The 21,522-nt window shown below is 44.2% G+C and overlaps 1 non-coding gene across 1 annotated transcript; it reads left to right on the top strand.

Annotated features, from left to right (window-relative positions):
* The first annotated feature begins 14,570 nt into the window (after nucleotides 1–14,570).
* Nucleotides 14,571–14,642, top strand: TRNAP-AGG (transfer RNA proline (anticodon AGG)). Its single transcript has one exon. It is a non-coding gene; the product is annotated as a tRNA-Pro (tRNA).
* The last annotated feature ends 6,880 nt before the right edge of the window (nucleotides 14,643–21,522 follow it).

Below are 21,522 nucleotides of genomic sequence, written 5' to 3'. Positions count from 1 at the left end.
ATCGTTCAGGGAAAGGTATTAAGGAGGGGGGAGAAAGTGACCGATATGCCATAAGTGCGAAATAGACGTAATGGAGGAGCTATAGGCGACCTTCTGTCCTTAAATGTACGTATATGGGATTACATGTACACTCAAATACACATACATGCCACTCCCTGTACACAAATACATGTACACACTGATAGATGACCACACAAGGATATTTACACGACACGCACACTCAAATACACATACATGCCACTCTGTGTGTACTCAGGTTCATGTACACGCTTACACACGACCAAATGGAACGGTTTTCGTGAAGGAAATGTAAAAATCGTCTTGTGTGTGTGTGTGTGTGTGTGTGTGTGTGTGTGTGTGTGTGTGTGTGTGTGTGTGTGTGTGTGTGTGTCTTTCTGTCTCTCTCTGTCTGTCTGTGTCTTTCTGTCTCTCTCTGTCTGTCTGTGTCTGTCTGTCTCTCTCTCTCTCAGCTGAGTAAAATCGTCTGGAGGCAGCAAGAATGGCGCTAAACAAGACATCCTCGGGGTGAAGAGGTTACAATACATAGTTACATACATGCATACATATACAGCATACAGACGGTCAAAGATGTGTACATACATACATACATACATACATATCGGCAACACACACAAACATAATAAAGCACACACAGACTATCAACGGCACATACATACATACACACATTCATACATACACATACACATACATACACACATACATACATATATATACAGTATACAGACATGCAAAGACGTGTCCATACATACATATACAGATGTCGATAATACACACATGTAAACAACATAAAACATACACACATAAACAAGATTATCAAGGGCACATACATACACACACACACACACACATGTACATACACACGCACACGCCATTAGGGACACGCACGCATGCACACACACAAAGAATGACACACAGACACACATACAGTTAGTAGAGTTAGACGTACGTACACACACACACACACACACACACACACACATATTTCTACTTTCATTTAATGTTTTTTTTTTTTTTCTCTCTCTCTCTCTCTCTCATCGTCTTTCTTTTTCTCGCAGTTACCTTTCCTTACTCTCTTCTACATTTAATAACCGTACGCCTTCTTCCTTGTTCCTCTTCCTTGTCCAAATCTTCCTTCTTATCTTTTTATAATACCTGGTGTTCGTCTTCGTTCTGTCTTCATCTCTTTTTCTTTGTCTCTCCTTCCTCTACATCCTTCCCTTCCTTCATCATTTTGTTGCTCCTTCCTCTCTTCCTTCTTCCTCCTTCAACTCTTCCTTTCACCTGTTACTTTTTTCACTTCACCTCTACATTCCATCCCACAATTTTTTTCCCTCCTGTTTTCAGACACACTTCCTTTCATCTCCTTTCTCTCTTCCTCTTTATAATTCAGTTCTCTTTTTTTCTATTTACACTTCTTGCTTTCTTTCTTTCTCTCCCACTTCTTTCCCTCTTTTTTCACCTGTTTTTCCTCTTCACTTTTCCGTTCTATTCACCTTTCTCTTTTTCTCCCTGTCTCATCTCTGCTTTCACCCTTAATCCTTCACTCCCTCTCCTCCCTTTATATCTTATCCCTCCCTATCGCTATTTACAACCTTTTATTCCCTCACTCTTTCCCTCCCTTTACTTACTCTCCCTTTCTCTCCCTTTCTAATCATACCCATTTCACTTCTCTTTTCCCTTCACTCTCTTTTCCTCTCACTGATCATTCCTTTCATACTTGTCTTCTGTTCTTCTTTCATCCTCTCCTGTTCCTTCCTTTCTTTCCATCACTTTCTTTCATTTTTCCTCCTCCTATCTCCTTGTACCTGTCAATACCCCTCTCACTCCCCCTTATCTCCCTCCTCTCCCCATCCTTCTACCCACTTCCCCTCCCTCTATCCTTTCTCTCTCCTCTTTCATTATCATCTCTCCTCCCCCCCCACTTTCTACTCCTCCCCTTCCCTCTCCCCTCTCCCTCTATCCGCCCTTCCCACCCTCTACCCTCTATCGCACTCTTTCTCCATCCTCTTCCACTATTTACTTTCCTCCATCAACCTCCTTTCGTTCCCTCCACCGCCCTCTCCTCCCCATCATATCTCCCTCTCACCCTACACTACCTTCTCCAATTTTCCATCCCCCACCTCTCCCCGTCGCTTCCCCTCTCTTCCCTCTCCCCCTCCTCCTCTTCCTCCCTCCACCTTCTCCCCACCCTTCCTCCTTCCTCCTACTACACACTCCCCTCCACCTCTTCAACTAATACTTTCCACCCTCATCTCTCTTCCCCTCTTTCTCTTCCATACCCTCCATCATCATTCTCTCTCTCTCTCTCTCTCTCTCTCTCTCTCTCTCTCCATCCATTTATCCGTATTTATCGATCTCCACCTCCCCTCCCTCCACCCTCACGCTCCTGCCTCCCCTCCACCTCTTCCACTATTTGCCTTCCACCCTCACCCCTCTTCCGCCCCGTCATCCCCTGTCTTTCCACTTCATTCCACTCCACCACACTAACATTCGTGACTTATTCCACTCTTCTCCACCATAAATATAAACACATTGATAATTTAAGACATGCAGACATACGTATATTCAGTTTTTGTCTGTCTGTCTGTGTCTGTCTCTCTCTCTCAAGCAACATTTCCACTTATACATACACATATTCATGCACACACACACACACACACACACACACACACACACACACACACACACAATTATTTTTAACGAGTCTTGTAACAGTGACGATGATGATATTCTTTTTTATTTTTTGCAGTGATTGAGAAGGAAACATTAGCAACATAAAACAGATTATATGTTTACTTAATGTGTTGACTCTCTCTCTCTCTCTCTCTCGTTAGCACCATCGTTAATAATCCTTTAATTTTTGCCCCATTTAGTTATCATTCCTCTCCCTTCTCCCCATTTCTCTCCCCTTTCTTCCTTTCTCCAGTTCTTACCCTGTCTTCCTGCCTTTCTCCTCTTAGATTATTTCTGTCCCTCCTTGCTTTCCCTCTTAATTCCTTCACCGGTATCTATCTATCTATCTATCTATCTATCTGTATCTACTGTATATATTGTTACGCCTCTCTGTATCTACTGTATATACTGTTACGCCTCTACATCCTTTCCATACCACTTCTTCGTGACTTGCACCATAGTCTAGTGTTTACTGCTACACCTCACTAGTCAAGATGGGGATAGGTAAATTATAGGCCAAGATAAAGTAAAAAGATTATAGACAAGAATTGTTATAGACAGAAGAGAGACGTAGTATTTTTCTGCCACTGAGTTAATAAAAGATAATAAATAAATAAAAAAAATATAGGCCAGTTTAGTACAAAAGAAATATACCTTAAATTTATTTTGCTGTTCCTTTACTTATTTCCTTTGTTGTTTTAATTTTCTCACTTGTTTCTTTGATTCTTTTAAGGTTGTTTTCCTCTTTCTTACCTCTTGATTAACGCATTTTCTTCCACGGCTCCTTACTTCATCTCCATCTCTTCCTCCTCCTCCTCTTCCTCTTTATTTGGCTGTCTTCAAACTCCATCTCTCTCTCCACTCCTTTTCCATCTCCTTCCCTCTCACCACCTCTTTTCCCTCCTTCTTACCACTTCCTATCTCTTCCCTCTCACCATTCTCATTCCCTCTCCATCCCTCCCTCTCATCCCTCCTCATCCATTCCTTTACTACTCTCCCTCCCTCCCCTCCCTCATCACCACTCCCTCCTCGTCACTCCCTTTCCCTCCCTCTCAACCCCCCCTCCCCTTCCCTCCCTCTCACAACCCCCCCTCCCTCCCATTCCCCCTCTCGTCTGTTAGTTCCCTCACTCACCACTCCACTTTCCTCCACCTTACCACTCCCCCTCCACCTCCCTCCCCAGCACAAAGGGTGGGAGGGAGGGAGGAAGGGAGGGAGGCTCTCTCACCTCGCTCCCCACCTGCTCCGCTCCCAATTATCTCCACCCTTTTTCCTCCCTCCCTTCCTCCCTCACTTTTCTCTCCCTTCCCCCCTCCCTCCCTCTCCTGTTTCTCTTTCCTTCTCCTCCCTCTGCGTTTTTTACCCTCTTTCCATCGATTTCCTCTCCCTCTCTCTCTCTCTCTCTCTCTCTCTCTCTCTCTCTCTCTCCTAATCATTATAAGCATCAGCTGTGGCTCGTGTCACAAAGATAATGGTCGTGGTTGTGGCAGTAGTGATTGTGGTAGTTGTGGTAATTGTGGTGGTCGTAGTAGTTGTGGTAGTAATAGTTGTGGCAGTTGTGGTGCGTGTGATAGTTGTAGTTGGTTTTTATGGATAAAGTAATTGTCGTTATTGTGATGGGTGTGGCAGTTGTGGTGGATGTGGCAGTTGTGGTGGATGTGGTAGTTGTGGTTGGGTGTGGTAGTTGTGGTTGGGTGTGGTAGTTGTGGTGGGTGTGGTAGTTGTTGTGGGTGTGGTGGTTGTGGTGGGTGTGGTAGTTGTGGTGGGTGTGGTAGCTGATGTGGGTGTGGTGGTTGTGGTAGCTGTGGTGGATGTGGTACCTGTTGTGGATGTGGTAGCTGTGGTGCGTGTGGCAGTTGAGGTAGTTGTGGAAGGTTTGGTAGTTGAGGTAGTTGTGGTGGGTGTGGTAGTTGTGGCAGACAAGGCAAATGTGAATGTGGTAGTAAATGTGGTAACTGTGGTGTAGCAGAGGTATGATGGTAGTTGTGGTACTCTCACGTAACGGCCATTAAATGACTGCGGTTACAGACAAACGAGTTGTGGTACTTAGAGTTGTAATTGTGGTAGTTGTGGTTGTAATTGTGGTAGTTGTGGTGTTTTTTATGGTGGTTGTGTCCAGTGGTATAAAAAGTGACTTTTTGTGAGTGGTAATTACAGTAGGCTGGTTGGCGGACTTTGATAGTAGTTGTGGTAGGAATGGTGGTGGTGGTGGTGGTGGTGGTGGTGGTGGTAGAGGATGTAGCAGTGGTGGTAGTAGTCATGTTTGTGTTAGTGGTAGCAGTGGTCATTATTGTGGTGGTAGTGGTTTTACTAGGATGGTGGTAGTAGTGGTGGTAGTACTGGTTGTCGGATGGAGGTAGGAATGATTGTTAGAATGGTGTTAGTGGTGTTGGTAGTTGTAGTAGTAGTAAGATAGTGGTAATATTGATGGTAATGCCATTGCTAGTTGATTTAGTAGGATGGCAGTAGTACTAGCTATAGTGGTAGTGGTAGTAGTAATAGTAGTGGTAATAGTAGTAGTAGTGGTAGTAGTAGTGGTAATAGTAGTAGCAGTAGTAATAGTAGTAGTAGTAGTGGAGGTGGTGGTGATGGGTGTGACTGTGGTTGAAACAATGTTGATTGCAATGTTTGTTGGTGTAAAAATGCAGGAGAGAGAGAGAGAGAGAAGAGAGAGAAGTGTAGCATCATCATCATTACCGCCACACCTGCCCTCCTTTCCACACCTTCTATCTCACACACACCTGCCTCTCTCTCTCTCTCTCTCTCTCTCTCTCTCTCTCTCTCTCTCGTCAGGAAAGTACGTGGGACTGGTAGTACTATTACATGCATACATACATACACACATTAATACATACAGAAAAAAACTTACCTAAAGTATATATATCTTTACTATTTCTAACAATAAATCAATGCATTTATATACACATTTACTCGTACGCAAAGAAAAATAAACAAAAATGTATGACAAGGATTCTTTATTACAAAAATGAAAGAGTCCTATGTTGTTTTTTCCATTTTGCTGACTAATTTGTACTTATGTTACATTTCCTTCAATTATTTCAGTACTGGAAGGTGTGGATTTTCTCTTCCTTTCCTGTGTTTCTCTCTCTCTCTCTCGCAACACCTGTGCACCCTCCAATACCTGTCTCTCCTCGCACACGTGCCATAATCCCCCACCACACCTGTCTTTCACACACCTGCCCTCTCTCTCTCTCTCTCTCTCTCTCTCTCTCGCCCCCAATACCCACTCTTCTCTTCCACACATTCTCTCTCCCTGTCTCCCTCCATATTTAATCTACACTTTCTCTCATTATTCCATCTTCTCTCACCTGTCCTACTTTCACACCTGCTCTCTCTCTCTCTCTCTCTCTTTCTCTCTCCCCTCTCCAGCATCTGTGCTCCTCCACACCTGCTGTTCCTCCCACACCTGTCGCCTCAATCCTTCCCTCCCACACCTGTCCCCTCAATCCCTCCCTCCTTCCCACACCTGTCCCCTCAATCTCACCCTTCCACACCTGTCCTTTCAATCCCTCTCTCCCACACCTGTTCCTTCAATCCCTCTCTCCCACACCTGTCCCCTCAATCCCTCCCTCCCACACCTGTCCCCTCAATCCCTCCCTCCCACACCTGTTCCTTCAATCCCTCTCTCCCACACCTGTCCCCTCAATCCCTCCCTCCCACACCTGTCCCCTCAATCTCTCCCTCCCTCTCTCTCTCTCTCTTCCCTCCCTCCGTCCCTCCCTCCTTCCCTCACCTGTCCCTCAATCCCTACCTCCCTTCCTCCCACACCTGTCTCTCCCTTCCCTCCCTCCCTCAGGCTGAAGAGATTAACCCCTTCAATCCGGTGACGTGCCTGTTAATTTACTCCAGGTCTCTACATACGATTTTATTTAATTACGACAAACCACACATACTGAAGGATTTAGTGAACACCTTAACTAACCATGAACTTTAAAAAAATGTTCCTTATATAAAAAATAATAAATAAAAATGCATAAGAAAAGTTGCTTAGAGAAAAGAACATATAAAATGCTTAGAAATATAAAATACCTCAAAATAAAAAAATGTCAACTAGATCCCTCAAAAAAAAAAAAAAAAAATCATAAAAAAAAAAATGAATGAAATGAAAATGTGTCATCGGTCTGAAAGGGTTCGATAATCATGGATATGATGGTAAAAGAAAAAAATATGTCTCAGAATTTAGTGCAAAAATCAAATACCTAGCTAGTTAGAGGCCAATGGTTGCAAAAATAAAAGGAGAGAGAGAGAGAGAGAGAGAGAGAGAGAGAGAGAGAGAGAGAGAGAGAGAGAGAGAGAGAGAGAGAGAGAGAGAGAGAGAGAAATTAGCAAACTGTTACAGGTTTTTCAGCTAAGCAGGGGAAGGAAAAGTTGTTTTCTCTCTCTCTCTCTCTCTCGTCAGTCTCCCTATCCTATTCCCCTCACTTCTCTGGCTCCCTAATCTCTATCTCCCTCACCTGTTTGTCTCCCTCACCTGTCTGTCTCTTTCACCTTCATCACCTGCCGTCTCTCTACTTCTCTCCCTACACCTGCTTACACCCACACCTCCTCTCTCTCTCTCTCTCAAGCATCATCATAAATTTTGCGTCTTATTACCATTATTAATAACCCAACACCTTTTCCTCTATCAGTATTTAGCATTTTCTACTTTCACCTTTCGATTTTCTTCTGTTATCATTCTCTCCCTTCTTCCCCCCTTTCATCCCCCTTCCTTTCTTCCTCCTCCCTTTCTGTCTCTCCCTCTGTGCCTCCCTATCTCTCCCTTACAATCGTTCTTCTCTCTACTCCTTTCTTCTCTCTTTTTTTTCGTTCTTTACATCTATCCTAATATTTTTTCAATGCCTTTTTCTCCCTCCATCATATTCTCCCTTTCTTTCCCAGCCCTGCCATCTCCCTCAATACCTAATTTCATCTCCCTTCCCTCCATATTCCCTTTCCTTCCCTTCCTCCCTTTACAATATTTCTAGTCCCCCCACTTATCATATACCCTTCGTTTTCTATTTCCTCATTCATCGTTCTTCCTTCCCTCCCTCCCTTCCATTCTTCATTTCCTACACAACTCCTTTCATACATTATCTCTTTCTATTCCATCCTTCATTTTCTATCTCTTTTCCCTTCCTTCTTCCCTCCCTGCATTTCCTATCTTTCTCTTCTCTCTCCACTTATCACTTCTTGTGCCTCTTCCCCCTCCCATTCATTTCCCATCTCCCCAAATCACCCTCTCTCCGTCTCTCTCTCTCTCTCTCTCTAAGCATCTCATCTCCGGTCTATCTCCTTAACCCTCTCTCTCTCCGTGCACACCTGCCTACTCTGGTCGCCCTGCCCCTCCCTCACCCCTCCCCATCTTCTCCCCTTTCTCTCTCCCTCCCTCCTTACCTCTGACTGTCTCTCCTCTCCCCCTCCTAGAACCCCCACCCTCCATCTCTCCCCCTCCCCATCATCATCCTTTCTCTCCCACCCACTTACTCCCTCTTGCCTTCCCTCCCTATCTCCACCCCTCCCTCCTTACCTCCCTTCCCCCCCTCCATCTACACCCCTCTCCCCCTCCCCCCACCCTCCCTTCTTACACAGCCTCTTCCTTAATCACTTAACTCTTATCTGTCAACTCACCCTGTCTTGTTAGCCTCTCTCTCTCTCTCTCTCTCTCTCTCTCTCCATTTCTGTTTCCCTTCCTACTTTCCTCCATGACTCATCCTCTCTTACTCAGTCTCTTCCTCTTTCTCTTTCCTCCTTTCATTCTTATCTATCTTTACCACTTTCTTATCCTCTCTGTCTGTCTGTCTCTCTCTCTCTGTTATTATTACTATTATTATTATTATTATTATTATTATCATTACTACTACTACTACTAATACTATTGTTATTATTACTATTATTATTATTATTATTATTATTAATATTATTAATATCACTACTACTACTACTGTTATTATTATTATTATTATTATTATTATTATCATTATTATTATTATTCTTTCCTACTTATTCTTCCTCACTCCCTAAAACTCTTCTGTCCCCTCCTATCCTGCCTTCTCTCCATCTCTCCCTGCCTCCTCCCTCTTCCCCATTTCACTCCCTCGCTCCCTACGTCTTCCCTCCCTGCCATATGCTTTGCCTTCTCTTTTCCTCCCTCCCTATATCTTCTCTCCCTGTGTTATACTTTGCCTCCTACTCCTCTCCCTCTCTCCCTTCCCTCCTCCTTTTCCCTTCTCCCTTTTCTCCCTTCCTTCCCTCCCTTTTCCTTCGTTTCCCCCATCTCTCTCCCTTTCCCTCGCTCCCGCCCTTCCAGTCTTCCTCCCTACCTCCCTTCCTCTATCCCCCTTTCCCCCTTCTCTCCATCCTCGTCCTCTCCCTTCCTCCCCCTTCCCTCGATCCCTCCGTCCCTCCTTCTCCCTCCCTCCCTCCCTCCCTCCATCCCCCTGAACAATCACTCACCGCCACCTGCCCTCGTGACTCCCTCCCTCACACCTGCCGTGGGGAGGTGGGAGGGGGAGGGAGGGAAAGGGGAAGGGAGGGAGGGAGGAAAAAGAGTTAGGAAAGGGGATGAGGGAGGGAGGAAAGGGGGTGAGGGTGGGAGGAAAGGGGGTGAGGGAGGGAGAAAATGGGTGAGGGAGGGAGGAAATGGGTTAGGGAGGGAGGAAAAGGGGTGAGGGAGGGAGGAAAAGAGGTAAGGGAGGGAGGAGAAGAGGGAGGAAGGGGGGAAGGGTAGGGAGAGGAGGGAAAGGGGGAGATGAAAGAGGGAAGTAGGAAAGGAAGAGAGGAAGGAAGGGAGGGAATGAGAAGGAAGGGGAAGAATGGGAAGGAAGAGTGGGAAGGAAGGGAGGAAAGAAGAGAGGGAGGAAAGTGAGGGGGGAAGAGAGGGAGGGAGGGAGGAAAGTGAGGAGGGAAGAGAGGGAGGGAGGGAGGAAAGTGAGGGGGGAAGGGAGGGAAGAGAGGGATAACGGAATGAGATAAAGAGTAGAAGACTGGGGGGGAGAGAGAGAGAGAGAGAGAGAGAGAGAGAGAGAGAGAGAGAGGAGTGAGGGTGGGTGGGGGGGAGAGGGGCAGGGAGGAGGAGAGAGGGTGGGTGGGGGGTGGGGGAGGGTACGTGTGTGTAGATTGTATATGGAAGTTTAAAGGGAAACCACAGCTGCTTGTCTGTCTGTCTGTCTGTCTGTCTGTGTCTGTCTGTCTGTCTATCCTAATATGTGTATTTGTCTGTCTGTCTGTCTGTCTGTTAATGTGTGTATCAGTCTGCCTGTCTGCCTATGTGATTGTCTTACAGTCTACTTATGTTTATCTATCCAAGCGTGTGTGTGTGTGTGTGTGTGTGTGTGTGTGTGTGTGTGTGTGTGTGTGTGTGTGTGTGTGTGTGTGTGTGTGTGTGTGTTTCTACGTATCTATGCAACTATCCGTATCTAATGTGTGTGTGTGTGTGTGTGTGTGTGTGTGTGTACTTATCTATTCAACCATCTGTATCTACGTTAATGTCTATCTGTGTGTCTATCAGCCTATCTATCTGTTTCTATCTATCTATACAATTATTCCATCGTTAAAAATACTCTAGTTTTCCAATGATCAATCCGAAATGAAAAAAAATATATTGTATTTAAACATATAAATACATTCTACGAAAATCAAATGTATTTTTCCATTAAATTTCTACATTAGAGAGCCTCTCTCTCTCTCTCTCTCTCTCTCCCCTTTAATGGAAAGATCAGTATGCAATCTACACACTCACTCTCACTCACTCACTCTCTCTCTCTCTCTCTCTCTCTGGGTTATTTCTCGCGTTTTGCGGGGACGGCTAGATCAACGTTATCAGTGTCTCCCTTGCATCATTTATTCATTTCCTACTCCCACGCCCACACCAGCAGACTGCGCCTCTGAGTTTCTTGGGCAGGGCAATTTTCGGACGACCCTGAATTAAATTAATCCCTTTGATACGACGATTTTTTTTGTTTTGTTAATGGTTGCTGCTTCGATACTGCCAGTCTATCTATGTATCTATCTGTGTGTGTGTGTGTGTGTGTGTGTGTGTGTGTGTGTGTGTGTGTGTGTGTGTGTGTGTGTTAATGAAAAATAAATCTCATCCTTCCAGTGGGAAAAATTTCTTTAGGTAATAAAATCAAATTATAAAAAATAAAAATAAAAAATAAATAATAAAAACAAAGATAAATGCATAAATAAAAATGGCGTCCTGGGTCTGAAAGGGTTAAATAAATAAATGAGATAATAATAATAAATATACCAATAAAGAGGTGCAATAAAGCCTACTAAGATAAGACTAAGAGTTCAAGTAATCCTCCAGTGAGTAATCCTTCAGTAAGTAATCCTCCAGTGAGTAATCCTCCAGTAAGTAATTCTCCAGTAAGTAATCCTCCAGTGAGTAATCCTCCAGTAAGTAATCCTCCAGTAAGTAATCCTCCAGTGAGTAATCCTCCAGTGAGTAATCCTCCAGTGAGTATTCCTCCAGTAAGTAATCCTCCAGTAAGTAATCCTCCAGTGAGTAATCCTCCAGTGAGTAATCCTCCAGTGAGTAATCCTTCAGTAAGTAATCCTCCAGTAAGTAATCCTCCACCTCTTTATTACTCTTTATTCTCAGGCCTTTACTTCCTTATTCTCTCATCGCTTCTACGGAACATCAGCTTTAACTCTCTCACTCTCTCTCTCTCTCTCTCTCTCTTTCTGTAATGGAAATATCAGTATGCAATCTACAATCTCTCTCTCTCTCTCTCTCTCTCTCTCTCTCTCTCTCTTTAATGACACGGACAGAACGCAATCAACAAAATTAATAAAAGACAATAAGGGGTGCAGGTGTGTAATTAACAGAGCAAGGTACATTAGACACAGGTGATCAGGGCAACACACCTGAACATCACCTCATTAACCCCTCACCTGAGCTCATTAACCCTTTCCCCACGAGGATGTCTTTTAATAAGGCCTACGGTATACCTGTGTGTGAGGGAGCCCGTTTTAGCGTATGGATTTGTGTATGGTGTGTATGTATGTATGTATGTATGGGTGTATGTATGTATGTATGTATGTGTGTGTGTATGTATGTATGCCATGTACGTGTGGGTGTATACTTAACTGCAAGCATTTACACACATGTATGTATCTATCAAATATCCCATCAATGCCTTATCTTACTTTAATCGTAACTGGAACATGAATTGACTGTGGGACTGGAAAGAGATGAGTCGACTAAAGTGCAGCTCGATGAAAGGTCAAGGCAAAAGGTCAAACGTCAAGGTCACAGGTGAAGTTAAGGTCACGGCTTAAGTCAAGGTCACAGGTAAGGTCAAGGTCACAGGTAAAGTCAAGGTCACAGGCAAGGTCAAGGTCACAGGCAAGGTCAAGGTCACAAGTAAGGTCAAGGTCACAGGCAAGGTCAAGGTCATATAAGGTCAAGGTCACAGGTAAGGTCAAGGTCATATAAGGTCAAGGTCACAGGTAAGGTCAGGGTCATAAGTCGTTAAAATATGGGAGCTATGTGACTGACCAAACACTTTTCTATAACTGATTTATTCTTGCAAACACCAAACTATCTGCCTCAGCTTAATACTCTTCCCCCTCGAAAGCCAGAGTCAGTGAAGGTTGTGGTCGTCTTGGTAGTGTTAAGGAGTCGGTGAAGGAGTCAGTGAAGGAGTCGGTGAAGGAGTCAGTGAAGGAGTCGGTGAAGGAGTCAGTGAAGGAGTCGGTGAAGGAGTCGGTGAAGGAGTCAGTGAAGGAGTCAGTGAAGGAGTCGGTGAAGGAGTCAGTGAAGGAGTCGGTGAAGGAGTCAGTGAAGGAGTCGGTGAAGGAGTCGGTGAAGGAGTCAGTGAAGGAGTCAGTGAAGGAGTCGGTGAAGGAGTCGGTGAAGGAGTCAGTGGAGGAGTCAGTGAAGGAGTCGGTGAAGGAGTCAGTGAAGGAGTCGGTGAAGGAGTCAGTGAAGGAGTCAGTGAAGGAGCCAGTGAAGGTTATTATACACCCTCTTCAGTGATAAGAGTCTCTACTGAGCTGAACAGACACGCTTGGAAACAGGAAAAATAAATAAATTAATAAATAAATACATAAATAAATAAATAAATACTAAGTTGATGTCATGGACGTGAAATAAATAAAACTTGACAAAATAAAGTAGATATAAGGCTGTGTAAAACATAATTAAATATGCGTCATAGAACTGAAGTGGTTAATTTACTGTGCCATAGGGTTAATAAGGCAGTGATAGTTAATACACACACACACACACACACACACACACAGTCGGTACCAATAACACATCTCACTTCTAATCGGCGTGGTTAACCCTTTCAGGCCGAGAACGTACTTTGTATATCTCAATAATGACCGAATATTTTCTTTTACTTTGAGTTTTGAGTGAAAGGATTTGAAACTATGCTGCATGGACCCCTTCTGCCTGAGGACGTATTCTTTCATTCTTGTTAAAGCCAGACGATTATATTAAATTTTGGAGAGGCCGTAATGGAATGAAAAGAAAACAAAGCAGAAGAATCACATTTATCCCACTTTACTTTCCCTGCCTGGTTACCTTACTATCTTCTTTTTTAATCTTACTCCTATCTTCCTATCTTGCAAGTACTGTGTTGATAGTGTATATAAAGCCTATCACTTCCCCTCTAAGCAAAATAATAATAAATACAAAACGCACATGAAGTTGCAAAATAAGTTTCGAATATTCAATGCAAAATCCATTTGTGTAGGTGCGACGCTCTATTCACACTCACACCCCGGCCGCCTCTATGCCCCGGCGTGTTTACATTACAGAGCTAGGCGGCCTGAGAGCTTAACGCCGATTGGGTGTCGAAGCAAGCATTCCTCCCGATAAACTTACCGCTCTCTACGCGTGTGGTAATGGTGGTAGTGGTGGTGGTGATTGTGGTAATTGTGGTGCTTACCGTAAGAGGGGTGGTGATGGTAGCGGTAGATATGGTAATGGTTGTGGTGGCTATAGCAGTGGTGGTAATGGGGGTGACTGTGGCTGTAATGACGGTGGTTGTGGTGGTAATGGTGGTAGTTTTGGTGGCAATGGTGGTAGTTTTGGTGGCAATGGTGGTAGTTTTGGTGGTAATGGTGATAGTTGTGGTGGCAATGGTGGTAGTTTTGGTGGCAATGGTGGTAGTTTTGGTGGTTATGGCGGTAGTTTTGGTGGTAATGGTGGTAGCTGTGGTGGTATTGGTGGTGGTTGTGGTGGTAATGGTGATGGTTGTGGTGGTAGTGGTGATGGTTGTGGTGGCAGAGGTGGTGGTTGTAATGTGGTGGTAGTGGTGGTGGTGGTTGTTTGGTGGTTGTAGTGTGATGGTAATGACTGTGGTTGTGGTAATGGTGGTAGTTGTGGTCGTCTTGGTAGTCATGGTTTTTCTAGTGCGACTGGTTGTGGCAGAAATAGTGTTAATTATCACTCTAATAATGGTAATGATAGTAATTATAAGTGAATTACTTATAGGGAATTATTGTTATTATTGTGACGCTAACGAGGAAAATTATAGTTCACGAGGTACGTAATTAAATAACTTACGACAGGAAAAGCAATTCTCTCTCTCTCTCTCTCTCTCTCTCTCTCTCAATTTACCACAGGAGACAATGTTCATAATGTTTATACTGACCCCCTCATGATTACTTCAACTCTGGTACTTTATTGAGGCAAGAAGACGATAAGACTGAACTGAGGGTGATAAATAGCAACCTACGTGTGTGAAGAACATTGATAATAAAAATAAAGGTTGAACATATAAGCATTCTCTCCACCTTGAAAGACGGATATACATATTTTGTTTTCGTTATGTCCAGCCAGCTTTACGTATCTTAGGACTGACTTCTTGGGCTGGCAGGGTTAGATATACGGTAGCCTTCATTAACCTTTTCACTCAAGCGGCCTGATGGTCTAGGGGTATGATTCTCGCTTAGGGTGCGAGAGGTCCCGGGTTCAAATCCCGGTCAGGCCCGTAGGATTGTTGCCTTCCTTCCATTATTTTTGATACTTTTATGGCAAGTACTCAGACGAAGTTGCATCCATTGTGCCAACACCCTCCTCTCTCACATACCTCTCCACTCCATCCCTCCATGAGAATGAAAATAAGAGTGTGTGAGTGAGGTGGAGGGGGGAACGGGGAGAGGGTACCAAGGGATTTTGTGGAAAGGTTGGGGAGTGGGCATCGTGAAGGCGGAGAACAGGGTGACAAGGATGCGATTCATTTGAAGCGATGAGTAAATCTTCTTCAAACTACACCTCTCCACGCCTTCCCCTGTGCTACACGGGCATCTGGTAACGCTCATGAATGGACTGTCACACTGCCATATTGTGGAACTACTGCCTATTAAAATTCCTTTATTCCCTGAACTGCATCTCTCTGGAACTCGCTTCCTCAGAATGGTTTCCCGCCAAACTTCAACCTACAGCAGTTTAAGTCCAACTGTTACAGATTTTTTGTGCATGGAGGACACCTGTAATGTGGTGCATAATTTTTTTTTATTCGTTTTTCCTTCCTCTGCTCACCTCATTTAAAAATAAGCCTGAAGTAACGCAGAAAAAGGCAACGAACAAACAGGGAAAGTATATAAAGACGCTGACTCTGTACAATGTGGAAACGTCATCTGTGTTTTTTCCTCCGCCAGATGAGGTTATGCAAATCAGGATGAAGCCTTAGTAGTACAGGTGATGGTGAAGGCTAGAGCTTCTTTATAGCTTAATAAAGGTTTGGATTTCTTGTTTTAGCGGTATAAGAAAAAAGAGACAAAGGCTGGAGGTCTGCAATAATTCGTCTTTACAGGAATAACTTAACAAATGAGAACCATAACGAAGATTAATTCATTTGAAGATACTTAGGTCATATTGCTTTAAAAATAGGTCATAGAAAAAGGGAAATAGAAAATGAGGAAGACTTTCAGAGATTTTACCTGCTGCTACATACAAAACCAGTATAGATTAAGTCTTGCATTAGAGAGTTGGACAGAAAATGGGGAAGCGGGAATTGGTACCTGGGTGTTGCACGTCCGCCGTAACGGGGAAGGAGTGCAAGCCGACAGTATAGTATAACCCTGACCATTGAAATAACGATAAGAGTGGCAAAGTTATAGTGAACCGAGAGAGATTGAAGAGAATCAGAATAATTCCCTTAAGATAACAAAGGAGTGAGTGTTGCAAGAATATATTGGTAAAGAACAACACTACTGAAGGTCTCTGTAAATTATGGGGTTTACAAAATATGGAAAAAGTACAAATGTAGCACAAACATTACTTATGAAAAATAACATTACACCTCAGCCGAAATTTGGTGTGTAAAATCTACCGTATGGTTTGTAAAATTTCTCTTCTTGAGGAACACCAAAACTTTCTTTCTTTTCTTCTCATTAATTGAACTAATCCTGGCGTGCCTTACCATATTGAAATTGTCATGAAAAGTGCCCTCCAGTGGTACCAGACTTATCCCCTAGAAGCCAAATGCAGGCGATAGACAACACAAATATTTCCACTAAACAATAACAGGACACCATTTTTTTTCCCCTTGCTCATTAAGCCAATCATAAAATATCGTACCTTTAGGAAGCTGTCAAAGTGATACAAGTCGTTCCTTTTTACCTCTTCTTCTTCCCCCCCCCCCGCAAAAAAAAAATAATAATAATAATAATGATAAAAAAAATAAATTGATAGCTTGGACACGTTTCATACCTGCTGTGTGGACGTCATGTTTTTAACAAACAAAAATAAAATTAATGAAAAAACTAAAAAAATATATATAAAAATATCAATAAGAATAATAAAACCACACACACACACACACACACACACACACACACACACACACACACACACACACACACACACACACACACACAGAGGACCAAGGTAAAGCTCACAAACAAGAAGCATCAATAACAACAGCATCAGCAGTCAGTGGAGGTCACAGCATCACCTGCCCAACATCTGCTCCACCCTCTCCTCCCTCCCTCCTCCTCCTCCTCTCTCCACACCTCTTCTCCTCGTACTCCTCTTCTTCCTCCTCATCATTCATCTCCTTCCTTCTCCTGCTCCTCCTCTCTCCACGTCTTCTCTCCTCCTACTCCTCCTTGTCTTCCACTTTTCTCCTCCTTCATTCTCCTCCTTCCTCTTCTCCTCCTGTTCCTCCTCCTCCTCCTCCTCTTCTTGTCCCTCCTCCTCCTTATCCTGTTCTTTACTCCTCCCACTTCCGCTCCTTCTCTTCTTCATACTCATCTTCTATCCCCTTCCTTTCTTAACACTGTCACTCCCTCCTCCTCCTGTCTGTCTGTCTGTCTCTGCCTGTCTCTCTGTCTGTCTCTCCTTCCCCCCCCCTCTCTCTCTCTCCTCTTTCCTCATGTACTTCTTGCTGTCACCATCCTATTTTTCCTCTTCCTCTTCCCTTTCTCTCTTCAGTGTTCTTGTCCTTCTGCTCTTCCTCTTATTCTGGTTATCATCATCATCATCCTGCAACATCTCTTCCTTTCTTCCTTCTTCCTCCTCCTCCTCCTCTTCCTTTATCTCTCTTGTCATTCTCCTTATTCTTCTTTTTTCCCCCAATTTCTTTAGTCATTTCCTCAAGGACATTCATTCTCTCTCTCTCTCTCTCTCTCTTTATATATACCTTAGGATTTGCATATAAATTCTACTCTCAATAAGGCAATCTGGTTCTCTCCGTTTCTCTCTCCCTTCCTCTCTCCATCACTCACGTCTCAAAACCTTCATCCCTTCTTTATTCTCCCTTTCTTCCCCCCTTCGTCTTTCCATTATTCATTCTCTCTCTCTCTCTCTCTCTCTCTCCATTTAGTTTTTCTCCCTTTCTTCCATCCTTTTTCCCCCAGGCAATTATTCTTCCTCTTTCCCTTCTCTCTCTCTCTCTCTCCATCATTTTCTCTTCCTGTCTTCGTCAATCATCGTATTCTAACTTTCTTCCTCCTCCCTTCTATTTCTCCCTTTCTCCCTCCCACTCCCCATCACTCATGCTATCCCTTTTTCCTCCCTTCTTTCATCCATCACCACCTTATTCTCCCTGTCTTCCTCCCTTTATCGACCCATCACTCTTCCATCCTTTCTCCCTTCTTCCATCATTCACATATTCTCCCTTCTCTCCTCTGTCTCTCTCCTCCCTGCCCTCCTTTTCTCCCTGTTCTGAATCTTCCTCACTTACTCCCTTTACTCCAGACGATTTTACTCAGCAAGGGAGAGACTTTTCGACCTGGAGGGGTTAAATAAAGCCACCATTAATCCTTCCAAAATGAGGTATCTTTCCTCAGTTGAATAAAATCGTCTGAAATAAAAATAAAATGAAAAATAAGTCGTGAGTGAAGGGGTTAAGGTTTCGACTCTCTCTCTCTCTCTCTTTTTCGTATCCCATCCACTCCCCCATTCCTCCTTCCTTCCCTGCCCCACTCAGTCCTCCCTCCCTCTCTCTCTCTCTCTCTCCCTTCCCTTCCCTTCTCTCCCACCTCCCTCCTTCGCTCCCTACCTTATCATTTCGCCATCACTGTTCACCCTTTCCTCCCTGCTTCCCTCCCTCCCAGTCCTACCTCACTCAATTCTTCCTTCCCCTCCTTCGTTCCTTCCTCACCTTCTCTCTCACCTCTCTTCCCCATCCCTTCCTCCCACTCACCCTCATTCCTTCCCTCTTCCCTCCCTCCTTGCCTCACCGGTCCTCCCTGCCTCCCCCCTCACTTCTCCCTCACCTTTTCCTCCCTCCATTCTTCCTCCCTACCTCACCTCGCTCTTTCCTCCCTTCCTGCTTCAACATTCCTCCCTGCCTCACCATTCCCTCCCTTCTTCAACCTTCCCTTCCTCCCTCACACCCTTCCTGTCTCACACTTCCTCCCTTCCTCCCTCATTCCCTGCCTCAACTCTTGTTCCTCCCACTCCCCTCCCTCCCTATCCCCCTCGCATCGAACTTTCCTCCCTTTCTTCCTTACCATTCCTCTCTCCCTCCTTCACCCTTCCCTCTCTCCCTCCTGCCTGCCTCTCTCTCCCTTCTAGCTACACCATTCAATCCAAACTCTCCCTACCTCCCTCTCCCATCTCCCTGCCTCACCATTCCACCATCTCTCCCTCCCTTCCTCCCTACCTCACCACTCCTCCCTCCCTCCCTCCCTTGACCAATGGCTCGTGCGAAGGGAGGCAGCTGCAAGTCAGGGTCACAGGGAGGGAGGGAGGGAGGGGGAGGGATGGGGATGGAGAGGGATAGATTAGGTACGGATAAGGGAATTGTTGAATGAGGACGAGAGAGAGAGAGAGAGAGAGTGACAAGAGTGTTGTGTGTGTGTGTGTGTGTGTGTGTGTGTGTGTGTGTGTGTGTGTGTGTGTGTGTGTGTGTGTGTGTGTGTGTGTGTGAAAGTGACAGACAGACGGACTGATTGCTTTTGTCAACAATATTATTTACCATTTTACCACACACACACACACACACACACACACACACTTTTATTCAGTCTGTCTGTCTGTCTGTCTCTCTCTCTCTCTTTCTCTCTCTCTCTCAGATGCGATATCGGCTGAATAAATGACCAAAATAACAAACATATAAATTGATAAATGGGAAGATAAAACCTGGATGGATAAGCAACAAGGAGAGACGGAGGGGGAGGGGAGGGGAGGGGGAGGGGGGAGGGGGAGGGGAAAGGGGAGGGGAGGGGTTAGGCAGGTGAACCATGACATCAATGTAACTCCCTCCCTCTTCCTCTCATATCCTCCCTCCTATTCATTCTCTCTCTCTCTCTCTCTCTCTCTCTCTCTCTATTCCTGGTATGTAATTTTCTTTAACTTACGTGGACAGAATAAGGCTTTTTTTTCTGTTTAACACTCTTTACCTGTTTGTTTAGCCGTTTGTCTGTATGTATGAATGTGTCTATCGATCTATCTATCTATCTATTTTCCAACTCAGTATGCACAAATGATACCAATGAAGTAGGTTAGTAGGTGGGTGGGTTTGTAGATAGGTAGACAGGCAGGTAGGAAGGATGGCAGGTAGGTAGGAAGGCAGGTAAGAAGGTAGGCAGGAGGTGGATAGGTTAGTAGATATTAGTTAGGCAGACTGATAGATAGATAAGAAAACATGATGACTACGTGGGTATATGGATAGGTAGGTAGGCAGGTAAGTGGTTAATAAGGTAGGCTAAGAGACAGGTAGGAAGGTGAGAGAGAGAGAGAGAGAGAGAGAGAGAGAGAGAGAGAGAGAGAGAGAGAGAGAGAGAGAGAGAGAGAGGATAGTGTTCTAGTGGCTTTGGGAGACTTTCTAGCACCACTTTTTAAGGCACAGATGTTCACTTCTACATCATCATCATCACCATAATCATCACCAACATCAACATCACCAAAATCACCATCATCATCATCATCATCACCATCACCCTTACCATAATCATCATCATCATCATCATCAACATCACCATCAACGTAATCATCATCATCATCATCATCATCACCATCATCATAACCATTACCATCATCCTACTACTACTACTACTACTACTACTACTACCACCACTACTACAACCTCCCAAAATCTAGACAATAACAGGAAAATATGCCGTATAAATCGCAGAGGTATGAGAGACTGACTAGGAGAGTGTATGCGAGTGAGGTGGAGGCGAGGAGGGGCAGACCGAAGATGAGATGGAGGGATGGACTGGAGTGAGAAATGAGAGAGGTGTGTGTGTGTGAGTTGGAGGGAGTGCAGGCAAATGGTAGAGGACAGGGTGACATGGAGGCGATTTGTTTGTGGCCATCTCTTACAGGATTAAGGCGTCTGGCTTTTGATAGATGAATAGGCTAGATAGATGGACAGATAGATAGGCAGATAGATAAATAGATAGATAGTTTAGATAGACTTGTGTACATAGACTTCTCATGCACGTACTAATCACATAGCAAGCATAGGAAAGTAAATGCTTAAAACAATCAATTAATCAATCAATAAAAGCTTCCTGATAAAAATAAATTAGGATGGAAATTTATTAACCTTTGGACTCAGGTATCAGACTATTGAGTGTATCATCTTTACCTCCAGACGATTTTATTCAGCTTAAGGAAAACAAAGTAATTCATCAACCCCTTCCCTCAACTAGCGTCCGTATTCCCGTCGGGTAAGGAAGCTCCCTAACACCTCCTCCCTAGCGATTTATTTTTACGGCTGGTTAATATCCTTTTCTCCCTAACACCTCTTCCTTAGCGGTTTATTTTTACATCTGGTGAATATCTTTTCCTCCCTAAGACCTCTTCCTTAGCGGTTTATTTTTACGTCTGGTGAATATCTTTTCCTCCCTAAACACCTCTTCCTTAGCGATTTATTTTTACGGCTGGTTAATATCCTTTTCTCCCTAACACCTCCTCACTAGCGATTTATTTTTACGGCTGGTTATTGTCCTTTTCTCCCTAACACCAATTCCTTGGCGATTTATTTTTGAAGCTGGTTAATATCCTTTTCTCCGCTATCTATGCAGAGTATGGCGATGTTAGAATGAATCACGTAACGCGGAGATGGACAGTAAGGTGTAAAAAGAAAAATAAGTTAGTTAGGAAAAGGTGTTAGAGAGTTTCATTAACCTCTATAAGTTGAATGAAATGGTCTGAAGAATAAAATGGAAATATATAATTGATTAATGTAATGGGATATGATGTGATGGGAGAGAGGGAGGAGGAGGAAGAGAGGGGGAGGAATGGATGGAGAGGGAAACGAACGGAGGGGGAGGGAGGGGAAGGAGACGAAGGGAGGGAAAGGAGGGAAACGAATGGAGAGGGAGGGAGGGGAGAAGGAGAAGAAGGAAAAGAGAAATGGGGTGAGGAAGAGAGAAGGGATGGAGGGAGGAGGAAAGGAAGAGAGAGTAGAA

Source organism: Coenobita brevimanus, chromosome 82, assembly GCF_032717465.1.
Source record: "Coenobita brevimanus isolate Jiangsu-jjx chromosome 82, ASM3271746v2, whole genome shotgun sequence".
Lineage (NCBI taxonomy): Eukaryota > Metazoa > Arthropoda > Malacostraca > Decapoda > Coenobitidae > Coenobita > Coenobita brevimanus.
The sequence above is the reverse complement of the archived record's forward strand: the minus strand, read 5'-3'. Positions and strand labels throughout refer to the sequence as shown.